General features: G+C 58.1%; 1 protein-coding gene across 3 annotated transcripts in view; it reads left to right on the top strand.

Moving 5' to 3' along the window:
* Window positions 1-224: 224 nt before the first annotated feature.
* The window catches only part of LOC122542342 (beta-1,4-mannosyl-glycoprotein 4-beta-N-acetylglucosaminyltransferase-like), a 59,194-nt gene continuing 43,893 nt past the window's right edge, over window positions 225-15,525 (top strand). The window contains exon 1 of one of the 3 annotated variants that reach the window (XM_043680015.1): window positions 225-319. The gene's annotated coding sequence lies outside the window, so the exon portion shown is untranslated. Of the gene's footprint in view, window positions 320-10,713; window positions 10,827-15,525 lie in introns of those variants that run through there. The other 2 variants (XM_043680012.1, XM_043680016.1) reach the window with 2 other exon arrangements.

The raw sequence follows: 15,525 nt of genomic DNA, 5'->3' as shown, positions 1-15,525 counted from the left end.
AAGGGAGGCAGTGGGCGGTCCCTTTAAGGGAGACAGTGGGCGGTCCCTTTAAGGGAGGCAGTGGGCGGTCCCTTTAAGGGAGGCAGTGGGCGGTCCCTTTAAGGGAGACAGTGGGCGGTCCCTTTAAGGGAGACAGTGGGCGGTCCCTTTAAGGGAGGCAGTGGGCGGTCCCTTTAAGGGAGGCAGTGGGTGGTCCCTTTAAGGGAGACAGTGGGCGGTCCCTTTAAGGGAGGCAGTGGGCGGTCCCTTTAAGGGGACGGTGCGGATTCTCTGCGGCGGCGGCTCGAGCCGAATGTGAGGGACCGTCGGCGGGAGATGGGTGAGTGACAGAGACACCCCCACCCCCCCGGGGGAGAGAGTGACAGAGACACCCCCACCCCCCCGGGGGAGAGAGTGACAGAGACACCCCCACCCCCCCGGGGGGAGAAGTGACAGAGACACCCCCACCCCCCCGGGGGAGAGAGTGACAGAGACACCCCCACCCCCCCGGGGGAGAGAGTGACAGAGACACCCCCACCCCCCCGGGGGAGAGAGTGACAGAGACACCCCCACCCCCCCGGGGGAGAGAGTGACAGAGACACCCCCACCCCCCCGGGGGAGAGAGTGACAGAGACACCCCCACCCCCCCGGGGGAGAGAGTGACAGAGACACCCCCACCCCCCCGGGGGAGAGAGTGACAGAGACACCCCCACCCCCCCGGGGGAGAGAGTGACAGAGACACCCCCACCCCCCCGGGGGAGAGAGTGACAGAGACACCCCCACCCCCCCGGGGGAGAGAGTGACAGAGACACCCCCACCCCCCCGGGGGAGAGAGTGACAGAGACACCCCCACCCCCCCGGGGGAGAGAGTGACAGAGACACCCCCACCCCCCCGGGGGAGAGAGTGACAGAGACACCCCCACCCCCCCGGGGGAGAGAGTGACAGAGACACCCCCACCCCCCCGGGGGAGAGAGTGACAGAGACACCCCCACCCCCCCGGGGGAGAGAGTGACAGAGACACCCCCACCCCCCCGGGGGAGAGAGTGACAGAGACACCCCCACCCCCCCGGGGGAGAGAGTGACAGAGACACCCCCACCCCCCCGGGGGAGAGAGTGACAGAGACACCCCCACCCCCCCGGGGGAGAGAGTGACAGAGACACCCCCACCCCCCCGGGGGAGAGAGTGACAGAGACACCCCCACCCCCCCGGGGGAGAGAGTGACAGAGACACCCCCACCCCCCCGGGGGAGAGAGTGACAGAGACACCCCCACCCCCCCGGGGGAGAGAGTGACAGAGACACCCCCACCCCCCCGGGGGAGAGAGTGACAGAGACACCCCCACCCCCCCGGGGGAGAGAGTGACAGAGACACCCCCACCCCCCCGGGGGAGAGAGTGACAGAGACACCCCCACCCCCCCGGGGGAGAGAGTGACAGAGACACCCCCACCCCCCCGGGGGAGAGAGTGACAGAGACACCCCCACCCCCCCGGGGGAGAGAGTGACAGAGACACCCCCACCCCCCCGGGGGAGAGAGTGACAGAGACACCCCCACCCCCCCGGGGGAGAGAGTGACAGAGACACCCCCACCCCCCCGGGGGAGAGAGTGACAGAGACACCCCCACCCCCCCGGGGGAGAGAGTGACAGAGACACCCCCACCCCCCCGGGGGAGAGAGTGACAGAGACACCCCCACCCCCCCGGGGGAGAGAGTGACAGAGACACCCCCACCCCCCCGGGGGAGAGAGTGACAGAGACACCCCCACCCCCCCGGGGGAGAGAGTGACAGAGACACCCCCACCCCCCCGGGGGAGAGAGTGACAGAGACACCCCCACCCCCCCGGGGGAGAGAGTGACAGAGACACCCCCACCCCCCCGGGGGAGAGAGTGACAGAGACACCCCCACCCCCCCGGGGGAGAGAGTGACAGAGACACCCCCACCCCCCCGGGGGAGAGAGTGACAGAGACACCCCCACCCCCCCGGGGGAGAGAGTGACAGAGACACCCCCACCCCCCCGGGGGAGAGAGTGACAGAGACACCCCCACCCCCCCGGGGGAGAGAGTGACAGAGACACCCCCACCCCCCCGGGGGAGAGAGTGACAGAGACACCCCCACCCCCCCGGGGGAGAGAGTGACAGAGACACCCCCACCCCCCCGGGGGAGAGAGTGACAGAGACACCCCCACCCCCCCGGGGGAGAGAGTGACAGAGACACCCCCACCCCCCCGGGGGAGAGAGTGACAGAGACACCCCCACCCCCCCGGGGGAGAGAGTGACAGAGACACCCCCACCCCCCCGGGGGAGAGAGTGACAGAGACACCCCCACCCCCCCGGGGGAGAGAGTGACAGAGACACCCCCACCCCCCCGGGGGAGAGAGTGACAGAGACACCCCCACCCCCCCGGGGGAGAGAGTGACAGAGACACCCCCACCCCCCCGGGGGAGAGAGTGACAGAGACACCCCCACCCCCCCGGGGGAGAGAGTGACAGAGACACCCCCACCCCCCCGGGGGAGAGAGTGACAGAGACACCCCCACCCCCCCGGGGGAGAGAGTGACAGAGACACCCCCACCCCCCCGGGGGAGAGAGTGACAGAGACACCCCCACCCCCCCGGGGGAGAGAGTGACAGAGACACCCCCACCCCCCCGGGGGAGAGAGTGACAGAGACACCCCCACCCCCCCGGGGGAGAGAGTGACAGAGACACCCCCACCCCCCCGGGGGAGAGAGTGACAGAGACACCCCCACCCCCCCGGGGGAGAGAGTGACAGAGACACCCCCACCCCCCCGGGGGAGAGAGTGACAGAGACACCCCCACCCCCCCGGGGGAGAGAGTGACAGAGACACCCCCACCCCCCCGGGGGAGAGAGTGACAGAGACACCCCCACCCCCCCGGGGGAGAGAGTGACAGAGACACCCCCACCCCCCCGGGGGAGAGAGTGACAGAGACACCCCCACCCCCCCGGGGGAGAGAGTGACAGAGACACCCCCACCCCCCCGGGGGAGAGAGTGACAGAGACACCCCCACCCCCCCGGGGGAGAGAGTGACAGAGACACCCCCACCCCCCCGGGGGAGAGAGTGACAGAGACACCCCCACCCCCCCGGGGGAGAGAGTGACAGAGACACCCCCACCCCCCCGGGGGAGAGAGTGACAGAGACACCCCCACCCCCCCGGGGGAGAGAGTGACAGAGACACCCCCACCCCCCCGGGGGAGAGAGTGACAGAGACACCCCCACCCCCCCGGGGGAGAGAGTGACAGAGACACCCCCACCCCCCCGGGGGAGAGAGTGACAGAGACACCCCCACCCCCCCGGGGGAGAGAGTGACAGAGACACCCCCACCCCCCCGGGGGAGAGAGTGACAGAGACACCCCCACCCCCCCGGGGGAGAGAGTGACAGAGACACCCCCACCCCCCCGGGGGAGAGAGTGACAGAGACACCCCCACCCCCCCGGGGGAGAGAGTGACAGAGACACCCCCACCCCCCCGGGGGAGAGAGTGACAGAGACACCCCCACCCCCCCGGGGGAGAGAGTGACAGAGACACCCCCACCCCCCCGGGGGAGAGAGTGACAGAGACACCCCCACCCCCCCGGGGGAGAGAGTGACAGAGACACCCCCACCCCCCCGGGGGAGAGAGTGACAGAGACACCCCCACCCCCCCGGGGGAGAGAGTGACAGAGACACCCCCACCCCCCCGGGGGAGAGAGTGACAGAGACACCCCCACCCCCCCGGGGGAGAGAGTGACAGAGACACCCCCACCCCCCCGGGGGAGAGAGTGACAGAGACACCCCCACCCCCCCGGGGGAGAGAGTGACAGAGACACCCCCACCCCCCCGGGGGAGAGAGTGACAGAGACACCCCCACCCCCCCGGGGGAGAGAGTGACAGAGACACCCCCACCCCCCCGGGGGAGAGAGTGACAGAGACACCCCCACCCCCCCGGGGGAGAGAGTGACAGAGACACCCCCACCCCCCCGGGGGAGAGAGTGACAGAGACACCCCCACCCCCCCGGGGGAGAGAGTGACAGAGACACCCCCACCCCCCCGGGGGAGAGAGTGACAGAGACACCCCCACCCCCCCGGGGGAGAGAGTGACAGAGACACCCCCACCCCCCCGGGGGAGAGAGTGACAGAGACACCCCCACCCCCCCGGGGGAGAGAGTGACAGAGACACCCCCACCCCCCCGGGGGAGAGAGTGACAGAGACACCCCCACCCCCCCGGGGGAGAGAGTGACAGAGACACCCCCACCCCCCCGGGGGAGAGAGTGACAGAGACACCCCCACCCCCCCGGGGGAGAGAGTGACAGAGACACCCCCACCCCCCCGGGGGAGAGAGTGACAGAGACACCCCCACCCCCCCGGGGGAGAGAGTGACAGAGACACCCCCACCCCCCCGGGGGAGAGAGTGACAGAGACACCCCCACCCCCCCGGGGGAGAGAGTGACAGAGACACCCCCACCCCCCCGGGGGAGAGAGTGACAGAGACACCCCCACCCCCCCGGGGGAGAGAGTGACAGAGACACCCCCACCCCCCCGGGGGAGAGAGTGACAGAGACACCCCCACCCCCCCGGGGGAGAGAGTGACAGAGACACCCCCACCCCCCCGGGGGAGAGAGTGACAGAGACACCCCCACCCCCCCGGGGGAGAGAGTGACAGAGACACCCCCACCCCCCCGGGGGAGAGAGTGACAGAGACACCCCCACCCCCCCGGGGGAGAGAGTGACAGAGACACCCCCACCCCCCCGGGGGAGAGAGTGACAGAGACACCCCCACCCCCCCGGGGGAGAGAGTGACAGAGACACCCCCACCCCCCCGGGGGAGAGAGTGACAGAGACACCCCCACCCCCCCGGGGGAGAGAGTGACAGAGACACCCCCACCCCCCCGGGGGAGAGAGTGACAGAGACACCCCCACCCCCCCGGGGGAGAGAGTGACAGAGACACCCCCACCCCCCCGGGGGAGAGAGTGACAGAGACACCCCCACCCCCCCGGGGGAGAGAGTGACAGAGACACCCCCACCCCCCCGGGGGAGAGAGTGACAGAGACACCCCCACCCCCCCGGGGGAGAGAGTGACAGAGACACCCCCACCCCCCCGGGGGAGAGAGTGACAGAGACACCCCCACCCCCCCGGGGGAGAGAGTGACAGAGACACCCCCACCCCCCCGGGGGAGAGAGTGACAGAGACACCCCCACCCCCCCGGGGGAGAGAGTGACAGAGACACCCCCACCCCCCCGGGGGAGAGAGTGACAGAGACACCCCCACCCCCCCGGGGGAGAGAGTGACAGAGACACCCCCACCCCCCCGGGGGAGAGAGTGACAGAGACACCCCCACCCCCCCGGGGGAGAGAGTGACAGAGACACCCCCACCCCCCCGGGGGAGAGAGTGACAGAGACACCCCCACCCCCCCGGGGGAGAGAGTGACAGAGACACCCCCACCCCCCCGGGGGAGAGAGTGACAGAGACACCCCCACCCCCCCGGGGGAGAGAGTGACAGAGACACCCCCACCCCCCCGGGGGAGAGAGTGACAGAGACACCCCCACCCCCCCGGGGGAGAGAGTGACAGAGACACCCCCACCCCCCCGGGGGAGAGAGTGACAGAGACACCCCCACCCCCCCGGGGGAGAGAGTGACAGAGACACCCCCACCCCCCCGGGGGAGAGAGTGACAGAGACACCCCCACCCCCCCGGGGGAGAGAGTGACAGAGACACCCCCACCCCCCCGGGGGAGAGAGTGACAGAGACACCCCCACCCCCCCGGGGGAGAGAGTGACAGAGACACCCCCACCCCCCCGGGGGAGAGAGTGACAGAGACACCCCCACCCCCCCGGGGGAGAGAGTGACAGAGACACCCCCACCCCCCCGGGGGAGAGAGTGACAGAGACACCCCCACCCCCCCGGGGGAGAGAGTGACAGAGACACCCCCACCCCCCCGGGGGAGAGAGTGACAGAGACACCCCCACCCCCCCGGGGGAGAGAGTGACAGAGACACCCCCACCCCCCCGGGGGAGAGAGTGACAGAGACACCCCCACCCCCCCGGGGGAGAGAGTGACAGAGACACCCCCACCCCCCCGGGGGAGAGAGTGACAGAGACACCCCCACCCCCCCGGGGGAGAGAGTGACAGAGACACCCCCACCCCCCCGGGGGAGAGAGTGACAGAGACACCCCCACCCCCCCGGGGGAGAGAGTGACAGAGACACCCCCACCCCCCCGGGGGAGAGAGTGACAGAGACACCCCCACCCCCCCGGGGGAGAGAGTGACAGAGACACCCCCACCCCCCCGGGGGAGAGAGTGACAGAGACACCCCCACCCCCCCGGGGGAGAGAGTGACAGAGACACCCCCACCCCCCCGGGGGAGAGAGTGACAGAGACACCCCCACCCCCCCGGGGGAGAGAGTGACAGAGACACCCCCACCCCCCCGGGGGAGAGAGTGACAGAGACACCCCCACCCCCCCGGGGGAGAGAGTGACAGAGACACCCCCACCCCCCCGGGGGAGAGAGTGACAGAGACACCCCCACCCCCCCGGGGGAGAGAGTGACAGAGACACCCCCACCCCCCCGGGGGAGAGAGTGACAGAGACACCCCCACCCCCCCGGGGGAGAGAGTGACAGAGACACCCCCACCCCCCCGGGGGAGAGAGTGACAGAGACACCCCCACCCCCCCGGGGGAGAGAGTGACAGAGACACCCCCACCCCCCCGGGGGAGAGAGTGACAGAGACACCCCCACCCCCCCGGGGGAGAGAGTGACAGAGACACCCCCACCCCCCCGGGGGAGAGAGTGACAGAGACACCCCCACCCCCCCGGGGGAGAGAGTGACAGAGACACCCCCACCCCCCCGGGGGAGAGAGTGACAGAGACACCCCCACCCCCCCGGGGGAGAGAGTGACAGAGACACCCCCACCCCCCCGGGGGAGAGAGTGACAGAGACACCCCCACCCCCCCGGGGGAGAGAGTGACAGAGACACCCCCACCCCCCCGGGGGAGAGAGTGACAGAGACACCCCCACCCCCCCGGGGGAGAGAGTGACAGAGACACCCCCACCCCCCCGGGGGAGAGAGTGACAGAGACACCCCCACCCCCCCGGGGGAGAGAGTGACAGAGACACCCCCACCCCCCCGGGGGAGAGAGTGACAGAGACACCCCCACCCCCCCGGGGGAGAGAGTGACAGAGACACCCCCACCCCCCCGGGGGAGAGAGTGACAGAGACACCCCCACCCCCCCGGGGGAGAGAGTGACAGAGACACCCCCACCCCCCCGGGGGAGAGAGTGACAGAGACACCCCCACCCCCCCGGGGGAGAGAGTGACAGAGACACCCCCACCCCCCCGGGGGAGAGAGTGACAGAGACACCCCCACCCCCCCGGGGGAGAGAGTGACAGAGACACCCCCACCCCCCCGGGGGAGAGAGTGACAGAGACACCCCCACCCCCCCGGGGGAGAGAGTGACAGAGACACCCCCACCCCCCCGGGGGAGAGAGTGACAGAGACACCCCCACCCCCCCGGGGGAGAGAGTGACAGAGACACCCCCACCCCCCCGGGGGAGAGAGTGACAGAGACACCCCCACCCCCCCGGGGGAGAGAGTGACAGAGACACCCCCACCCCCCCGGGGGAGAGAGTGACAGAGACACCCCCACCCCCCCGGGGGAGAGAGTGACAGAGACACCCCCACCCCCCCGGGGGAGAGAGTGACAGAGACACCCCCACCCCCCCGGGGGAGAGAGTGACAGAGACACCCCCACCCCCCCGGGGGAGAGAGTGACAGAGACACCCCCACCCCCCCGGGGGAGAGAGTGACAGAGACACCCCCACCCCCCCGGGGGAGAGAGTGACAGAGACACCCCCACCCCCCCGGGGGAGAGAGTGACAGAGACACCCCCACCCCCCCGGGGGAGAGAGTGACAGAGACACCCCCACCCCCCCGGGGGAGAGAGTGACAGAGACACCCCCACCCCCCCGGGGGAGAGAGTGACAGAGACACCCCCACCCCCCCGGGGGAGAGAGTGACAGAGACACCCCCACCCCCCCGGGGGAGAGAGTGACAGAGACACCCCCACCCCCCCGGGGGAGAGAGTGACAGAGACACCCCCACCCCCCCGGGGGAGAGAGTGACAGAGACACCCCCAGGAGTGTCTGGAGGGTGGGGGGGGGGGTGAGGGGGAGTTGTATTTATCATATACAACTCATTGCTCTGAACAGTATCAACACTTTTTAAAGAACCTTAATTTTTGGCAAATGGACTCAGGTTCCCCTGATGATCTCAGAGCATGTGAAAGTGGAGTTGCAGGTAGATCGGATCGTGAGGAAGGCATTTGGTATGCTTTTTTCCATGCTGTACATCTCTATCTCTCTGTGTGATAGAGAATAAATGGAACATCGGCACTGGTAGGGTTTTGGCATGCTGCAGTTACTCTGGATGGGTCAGGGTTCCTCTCGTTCACCAATTAGAAGGTGACAACAGCTCTGTCTAAGTGAGCCACCCCCCATTGGTCAGACTTCTGATGTTTTCTGTCCTCTCTGCTATCGAGGTCATTGACACTGTTTGTCAATCGTAATCTTCAGCAAAGAGGAGAAAGGTACAGAAAGGGGGTTCCAAGACTACTTCACTCAGCATTTGGCTCCAATGTCAATGTTTGACTGCTGCTCACTGATTTTCTTTTAATTGCAAAAATATACTTTATTCATAAAACTCTTTGGTACATGTACAGTTAATGAAGCTGTTCAGATCTATACTGTCTTTAGTTACGGAGAACAAATTAGGCCTTGACTTTCACCATTCTCTACATTGACAGTCAACCTCTTAGCATTCAGCCAAGTGTCAGCAGGGCCCAATTACTGAATGGACCCCTGTTATTCTTTGGCAGAAGGACCTTACGAGGTGGTCTTTCCCTACCGTGCCTTGGCACCAAGCTTTAGTGTGTCCATCAGCACATAGTCCTGGATCTTGGAATGTTTCTGTCTGTAACACTTGGTCAGGGTCAGCTCCTTTAACTGGGAGATCAGCAAGTTTTGCACACACCAAAGAGCGTCTCTCACTGAGCTGATAATCCTCCAGGTGCAGTTGATGTTTGTCTCAGTGCACGTCCAAGGAAACAGACCGTAGAGCACAGAGTCACGTGTCACAGAGCTGCTTGGGACGAACCTCAACATATACCATTGCGTTCCTCTCTAGATTTCCTTTCAATAGGCACATTCCAGAAGGAGATGTGTAACAATCTCTACCCCACACAGCTGCTTCAAGGGCAGCGTGCAGTGGCGCAGAGAGTCCGGGCGTGCATAAAGGATCTCAGGCCACCAGCCAAGCCATGTCTTGGTGCTTGCTTGAAAATACTGGCAATGAGGCATTCTGCCAAATGACTTTGATAGTCTGCCCATGGCAGCGAGGCTAGGCCAATCTTTCGCAACACCGGGGAGAGGTAGAACCTCAGTACATAGTGACGCTTTGTTTGCGTACCGGGGATCCATGCACAGCTTATTGCTGCACATACAAAGGTGGCCATCAGTGTGAGGGTGGCATTGGGTGTGTGTTTTTTCTTCTCTCTCTCGCTCTCCTCTCTCTCTCCTTTCTCTCTCTCTCTCTCTCTCTCTCTCTTTCTCTCTCCTTCTCTCTCTCTCTCTCTCCTTCTCTTTCTCTCTCTCCTTTTTTTATCTTCTAACTCCATTTTCCTTGATTGTAATTTATGTTTTTCACTTGCACTTGTCTGTTTCTCTCCTTTTCTCTCTCTCTCTCTCTTTCTTTCTCCCCTTTTCCCTCTCTTTCTCTCTCCCCTTTTTTCTCTCCCTCTCTCTCCTTTTCTCTCTGTCTCTCTCCCCTTTTCACTGTGTCTCTGGCTGTCTCCTTTTCTCTCTCTCTCTCTCTCTCTCTCTCCTTTTCTCTCTCTCTCTCTCTCTCTCTCTCCTTCCTCCTCCTCCTTCTCCTCTCCCCCCCCGTACAGATCTTTGTACACGGTGTCTCTTTAGACATGGTCCATCTTTGTTCTGCACATGAAGTGGAAGATGGCCTGGGTGACTGTGGCAGCGTAGGCTTGGGGAATTGGCCAGATCTGCACCATGTACAACAACACTGAGAGTACCTCACACCTGATGACCAGGTTTTTTCCTGCCATGGAGAGTGACCAGTGCTCCTATCTGCCCAATTTCAGCTTCACTTTAGTGACATGCTCCTCCCAAGACTTGGCACATGTTCCAGCCCCTCCGAACCAAATATACAGCACCTTCAGGTGTTCTGTCCTGAGAGATGAAGGGGATAGAGGATTGGTCAGCCCAATTTCCAAAGACCATGGCCTTGCTGTTTCTGCGATTTACCTTGGCCCCGAGGCCCATTCAAACTGGTCACAGATGCTCATGAGTCTGTGCAGAAAATTGTGATGTCATCCATGTACAGGGAGGCCTTAACCCAACCTCCTATCAGTCTTATCTGGAAAGAAAGCCTTGTGTTTATCAATCACTTCAGAACTTGCCAAAGGCAATACTTCCTGAAACGTGGTGACTGTTAACGTAGCAAGCTTGGCAGCCAATCTTTACCCACCAAGTTCCCACATGCAGGCTGGTGATCACAGAATTGTTTTCATGATGTTGATTGAGAGATGAATAGTGGCCCTGACCACTGGTAATGACTCTCCAGCTCTTCTCTCATTGGTGCCGTGGGGTTATTTGCATACAGACGAGAGTGGGACTTTGGTTCAGGAGCATTTTTGAGAAGTGACAACCCTGATAGTGCAGTGCTTGCTGAGTAATGGCACTTAAGCTTTAGCCTCCTGCTATAACTCTGCAGAATTGATACCGAGAACCTTGTGACTCTGTTCAAGTCACTGAATTGCACCTGATAACCCAGTTTTTTTGTAAATATTCAAATAATTCTGGCATTTCCTGTTTACTATAATCTCTGCTACTGAGTCGCCTCATTTGGCTCCTCTGCTTTTTTTGGTGTTTAGTTTGAATAGTGTTTGTTTCCTCTCCAGCTAGCTGTAAACTAAATTAATCAAATGCTTTAATGCTATGTCCTTGCAGCTTTTGTTTGGTAATGCTCTAAGCAGTCTTCAGTGCAATTTCTGTAATTTACTCCTCGTTTAGATTTTTTTTAACACAAGAAGTCCCACCTGCCTTTGAAACCTTAGAGAAATAATGGGCAGTGAGTGTCTTTCCCAAAGTGACTGGTCCTGCATAAACACCAACCCCTATGCTCAATTTGTTTCATCGACACTTCACTCCAAACACCCACCTAAACCCTGTTCACTTATCATCTGTACTGTTGTAGGCACAAAAACAAATGAAAAAGTGACTAGGGCAGTGAATTGGTTCCAATATTAAACTCAAGGGGAATAGTGGTGAAATGACAAATACTAAAGAATATTATTTCACCATTTGCCAGTAAAACTTAAAAAAAAACATGATACTTGGAGAGACCAGAAAGGGTATCAGTATATTTGAGAGAGTATGATAACAGGTCATGCTGCAACTTAGAGATTTTGACAGAGAACGGCTGCTGTGGTGTTATACATGTGCCATCTCCTCACTCAGCTGCTGTAACTTTTTGCATCACTTTGCAATGGCTCTCATTTAGCTACGCATTGCTGCTACCTTCAAGCAATGATCTATGTAACTTCAATAAATTGAGCTAAAACTGCTCACAGTATTCCAAATACAGTCCATCTAGAGCCTTGAACAGCCTCTGCAATACATTCCTGCTCTTGCATTCATTTCAAGGGGGCTAGAAGACCAACATTGCATTTACCTTCTTAAATTGTCAACTGAAACCTTTTTTTAAAATCTCATTCATGGGCGTCGCTGGCTAAGCCAACATTTATTGCCTGTCCCGGGGATAGTTGAGAGTCAACCATATTGCTGAGAGTCTGCAGTTACATGTAGGCCAGATCAGGCAAGAATGGACGTTAGTGAACCCGATGGGACTTTCATAACAATCAACAATGGTTTCATGATCATCACTTTCTTTTGTTGAATTCCGGTTTCACCGTCTGCCATTGGCAGAGCTCCAACCCAGGTCCCCAGCACATTACTTGCATCTCTGGATTAACAGACCAGCAGTAATACCTGTAGGCCATCACCTCCCCCGTGTGCTCACTGAGAATTGTGAACCAAGACTCTCAAATCCTTTTGTGCTTCATAATTCCAAAGCCATTCCCCATTTAGAACATAGTCTATGCCTCTATTTTCCTGCCAAAGTGCATACCCTCAAACTTGTCCTCATTAGACAAAGAAGTGGTAGATGGAATACAACCTCCTAGCCTGTCCAAGTCCTTGTGCAGCCTTTCCACTTCCTCAAAACCACCTATTTCCCCCCCCCACCCATTTTTGTAATGTGTGTCTATTGAAAAATAAAATAGATGCTGATGTCACTGTGATATGAGAATTCATTAGGAAAGAGAATGGTGCAAGATGAATGAGGGATGAAGTTCATGTATTTAAAAAGGGAGTTAAAAGTGTGGATTATGCCAAACACTGGTGGAAGGATATTCTTTATTCAAAGGCATAGCAGAAACTCATCAAGAAATGGCAAATGTAATAGTGTGAATTACAAAAAAGGAGGTTCACGTAGCTCAAATTTATTGAATCCTTTTAAAGCACTGTCCGAGTAGTTAAGGATGATGTAGATATAATCTGGCCTAACATAAATGCTTGAATAGCCTGACAACCTCTCTCCAATGGGCGAATGGGAGGTAGGGGGCAAGTTGGAGAATGTTTGCAATCTGGCTACAAAACAAAATGGTTTGAAGTTTGTTACTTGGTTGGGAAGTCTTTGTTGGTGAAAGTGGGTACTGCAAATGCTGGAGATTAGAGTCAAGATTAGAGTAGTGCTGGAAAAGCACAGCACGTCAGGCAGCATCAGAGGAGGCAGGGAGCCTCTGGCATTGGAGAGATCTCATTCCTGATGAAGGGCTTTTGCCCGAAACGTCAATTTTCCTGCTCCTTGGATGCTGCCTGACCTGCTGTGCTATTCCAGCACCACTCTAATCTAGGAATTCGTGTTGTACAGGCCATTGGTGTTGGGACCACTGTTGACTGTTTATATTAATGACAAATCAAAGTACAGTTTCAGAATGCAAATGACATCCTATTGGCTGTTCTCGTTCATACAGAGGAGGACTGCACCATGATGCAAAACTGCATGGAATGCAAATGCAAAATCAGTGTGAAAATATAATTTACTGAAGGGAAGTGTGAGGCGGTGTGCTCTACTAGGAGAAATAGTACCTGTTCCTTGTAATGTGAGTCTAAAATGGGGTCGAGAGGTACATTTATAGTCATAGAGATGTACAGCACAGAAACAGACCCTTCAGTCCAACTCATCCATGCCAACCAGATATTCAAAATTAATCTAATCCCATTTGGCAGCACTTGGCCCATATCCCTCTAAACCCTTGGTATTCATGTACCCATCCAGATCCCTGTAATTATACCAGCCTCCTCCATTTCCCCTGGCAGCTCATGTACCACCCTTTGTGTGAAAAGGTTGCCTCTTAGGTCCCTTTAAAATCTTTCTCCTCTCACCCTAAACCTGTGTCCTCTCATTCTGAACTCCCCCACCCCCGGTAAAAGATCTTGTCTATTTACCCTATCCATTGCACACATGATTTTATAAACCTCTATAAGGTCATCCCTCAGCCTCTGACATTGCAGGAAAAATAACCCCAGACTATTCACCCTCTCCCTAAACGTCAAACCCTGGCAACATCCTTGAAAGGCTTCAGAAAAGATTTACAACATCCTTATAGGAGGGAGATTGGAATTGCACACTATGACAAAAGTGGGCTAATCAATGTCCTGCACAGCCGTAACATGACCTCCCAACTCCTATAATGTTCTGACTAATAAAGGCAAGCATACCAAATTCTGGCTTCACTATCCTATCTACCTGAGACTCCACTTTCAAGGAGCTGTGAACCTGCACTCCAACGTCTCTTTGTTCAGCAACATTCTCTAAGACCTCACCATTAATTGTATAAATCCTGCCCTGATTTGCCTTTCCAAAATGCAACACCTCGCATTTATCTAAATTAAACTCCATCTGCCACTCCTCAGCCCATTTGATCAAGTTCCTGCAGTAATCTGTATCCAAATGGCTAGATCGCCCTATATTTCATGAGATCTAACCTTGCTAATCAGTCTCCCATGGGGGAACCTTGTCGAACGCTTTACTGAAGTCCATATAGATCACATTCATTGCTCCGTTCTCATCAATCCACTCTGTTACTTCAGAAAACTTAATCAAGTTTGTGAGACATGATTTCCCATGCACAAAGCCACGCTGACTATCCCTAATCAGTCTTTGCCTTTCCAAATACATGTAAACCCTGTCCCTCAGGATTCCCTCCAACATGTAAACCCTGTCCCTCAGGATTCCCTCCAACAACCTGCCCACCACAGATGTCTGGCTCACTGGTCTTTCATTCCCATGCTTTTCCTTACCACCTTTCTTAGTCAACCTCCAGTCTTCCAGCACCTCACCTGTGACTATCAATGATATAAATATCTCAGCAAGGGGCCCAGCAATCACTTCTCTAGCTTTCCACAGAGTTCTAGGGTACACCTGATCAGGTCCTGAGGATTCATCCACTTTTATGCATTTCAAGATATTCGGCCCCACCACCTCTGTAATATGGACATTTTTCAAGATGTCACCATCTATTTCCCCACATTCTCTATATTCCATGACCTTTCCCACAGTAAACACTGATGCAAAATACTCGTTTATTAACTTCCCCCATCTCCTGCAGTTCCACACCACACTGCCTTGCTGATTTTTGAGGGGTCTGTTCTCTCCCGAGTTACCCTTTTGTCCTTTAATATATTTTTTAAAACCCTTTGGATTCTCCTTAACCCTGTTTGCCAAAGTTGTCCCCTTTTTTCCCCTCCTGATTTCCCTCTTAAGTATACTCTTCCTGCCTTTATACTCTTCTAAGGATTTACTCTATCTCTGCTGTATATACTTGATCTATGCTTCCTCCCGATCATCCCTTTCTTTCTTCTCAATTCAACCCAAATAACTTCCCTGTAATGTTACCCCTTGTCAAAAACGCCAGTTCCCCTCCTCTCTTGCCTTCCTTTTTATCCTTCCTGTAGCATTTGTATCCTGGAACATTAAGCTGCCAGTCCTGTCCATTTCTTAGCCACGTTTCTGTAATTGCTGTGTTATCCCAGTCCCATGTTTCCAACCATATCTGGAGTTCACCTGCTTTCCCTGTTAGGCCTCTTGCATTGAAATAAATGCAGTATAATTTAGCAGTCCTACCTTGTTCTCTGCTTTGTTCCTGTCTGCCTTGACTTTGTTTGACTTGCTTCTTGGAATGCACTGCCAGCAGTGGTAGCAGAGTCAGATACATTAGGGACATTTAAGCGACTCTTGGATTGACACATGGAAGATAGTACAATGAAGGGTATGTAGGTTAGTCTGATATTAGAGTAGGGTAAAAAGGCTGGTACAACATTGAGGGCCAAAGGGCCTGTACTGTGCTGTACTGTTCTGTTTTCCCAACTGTACCAGTCTCAGACTGAGCTCTTTCCTCACTTTCTCCTTGAGTC

The sequence above is a fragment of the Chiloscyllium plagiosum genome, chromosome 39 (genome assembly GCF_004010195.1).
Source record: "Chiloscyllium plagiosum isolate BGI_BamShark_2017 chromosome 39, ASM401019v2, whole genome shotgun sequence".
Lineage (NCBI taxonomy): Eukaryota > Metazoa > Chordata > Chondrichthyes > Orectolobiformes > Hemiscylliidae > Chiloscyllium > Chiloscyllium plagiosum.
The sequence above is the reverse complement of the archived record's forward strand: the minus strand, read 5'-3'. Positions and strand labels throughout refer to the sequence as shown.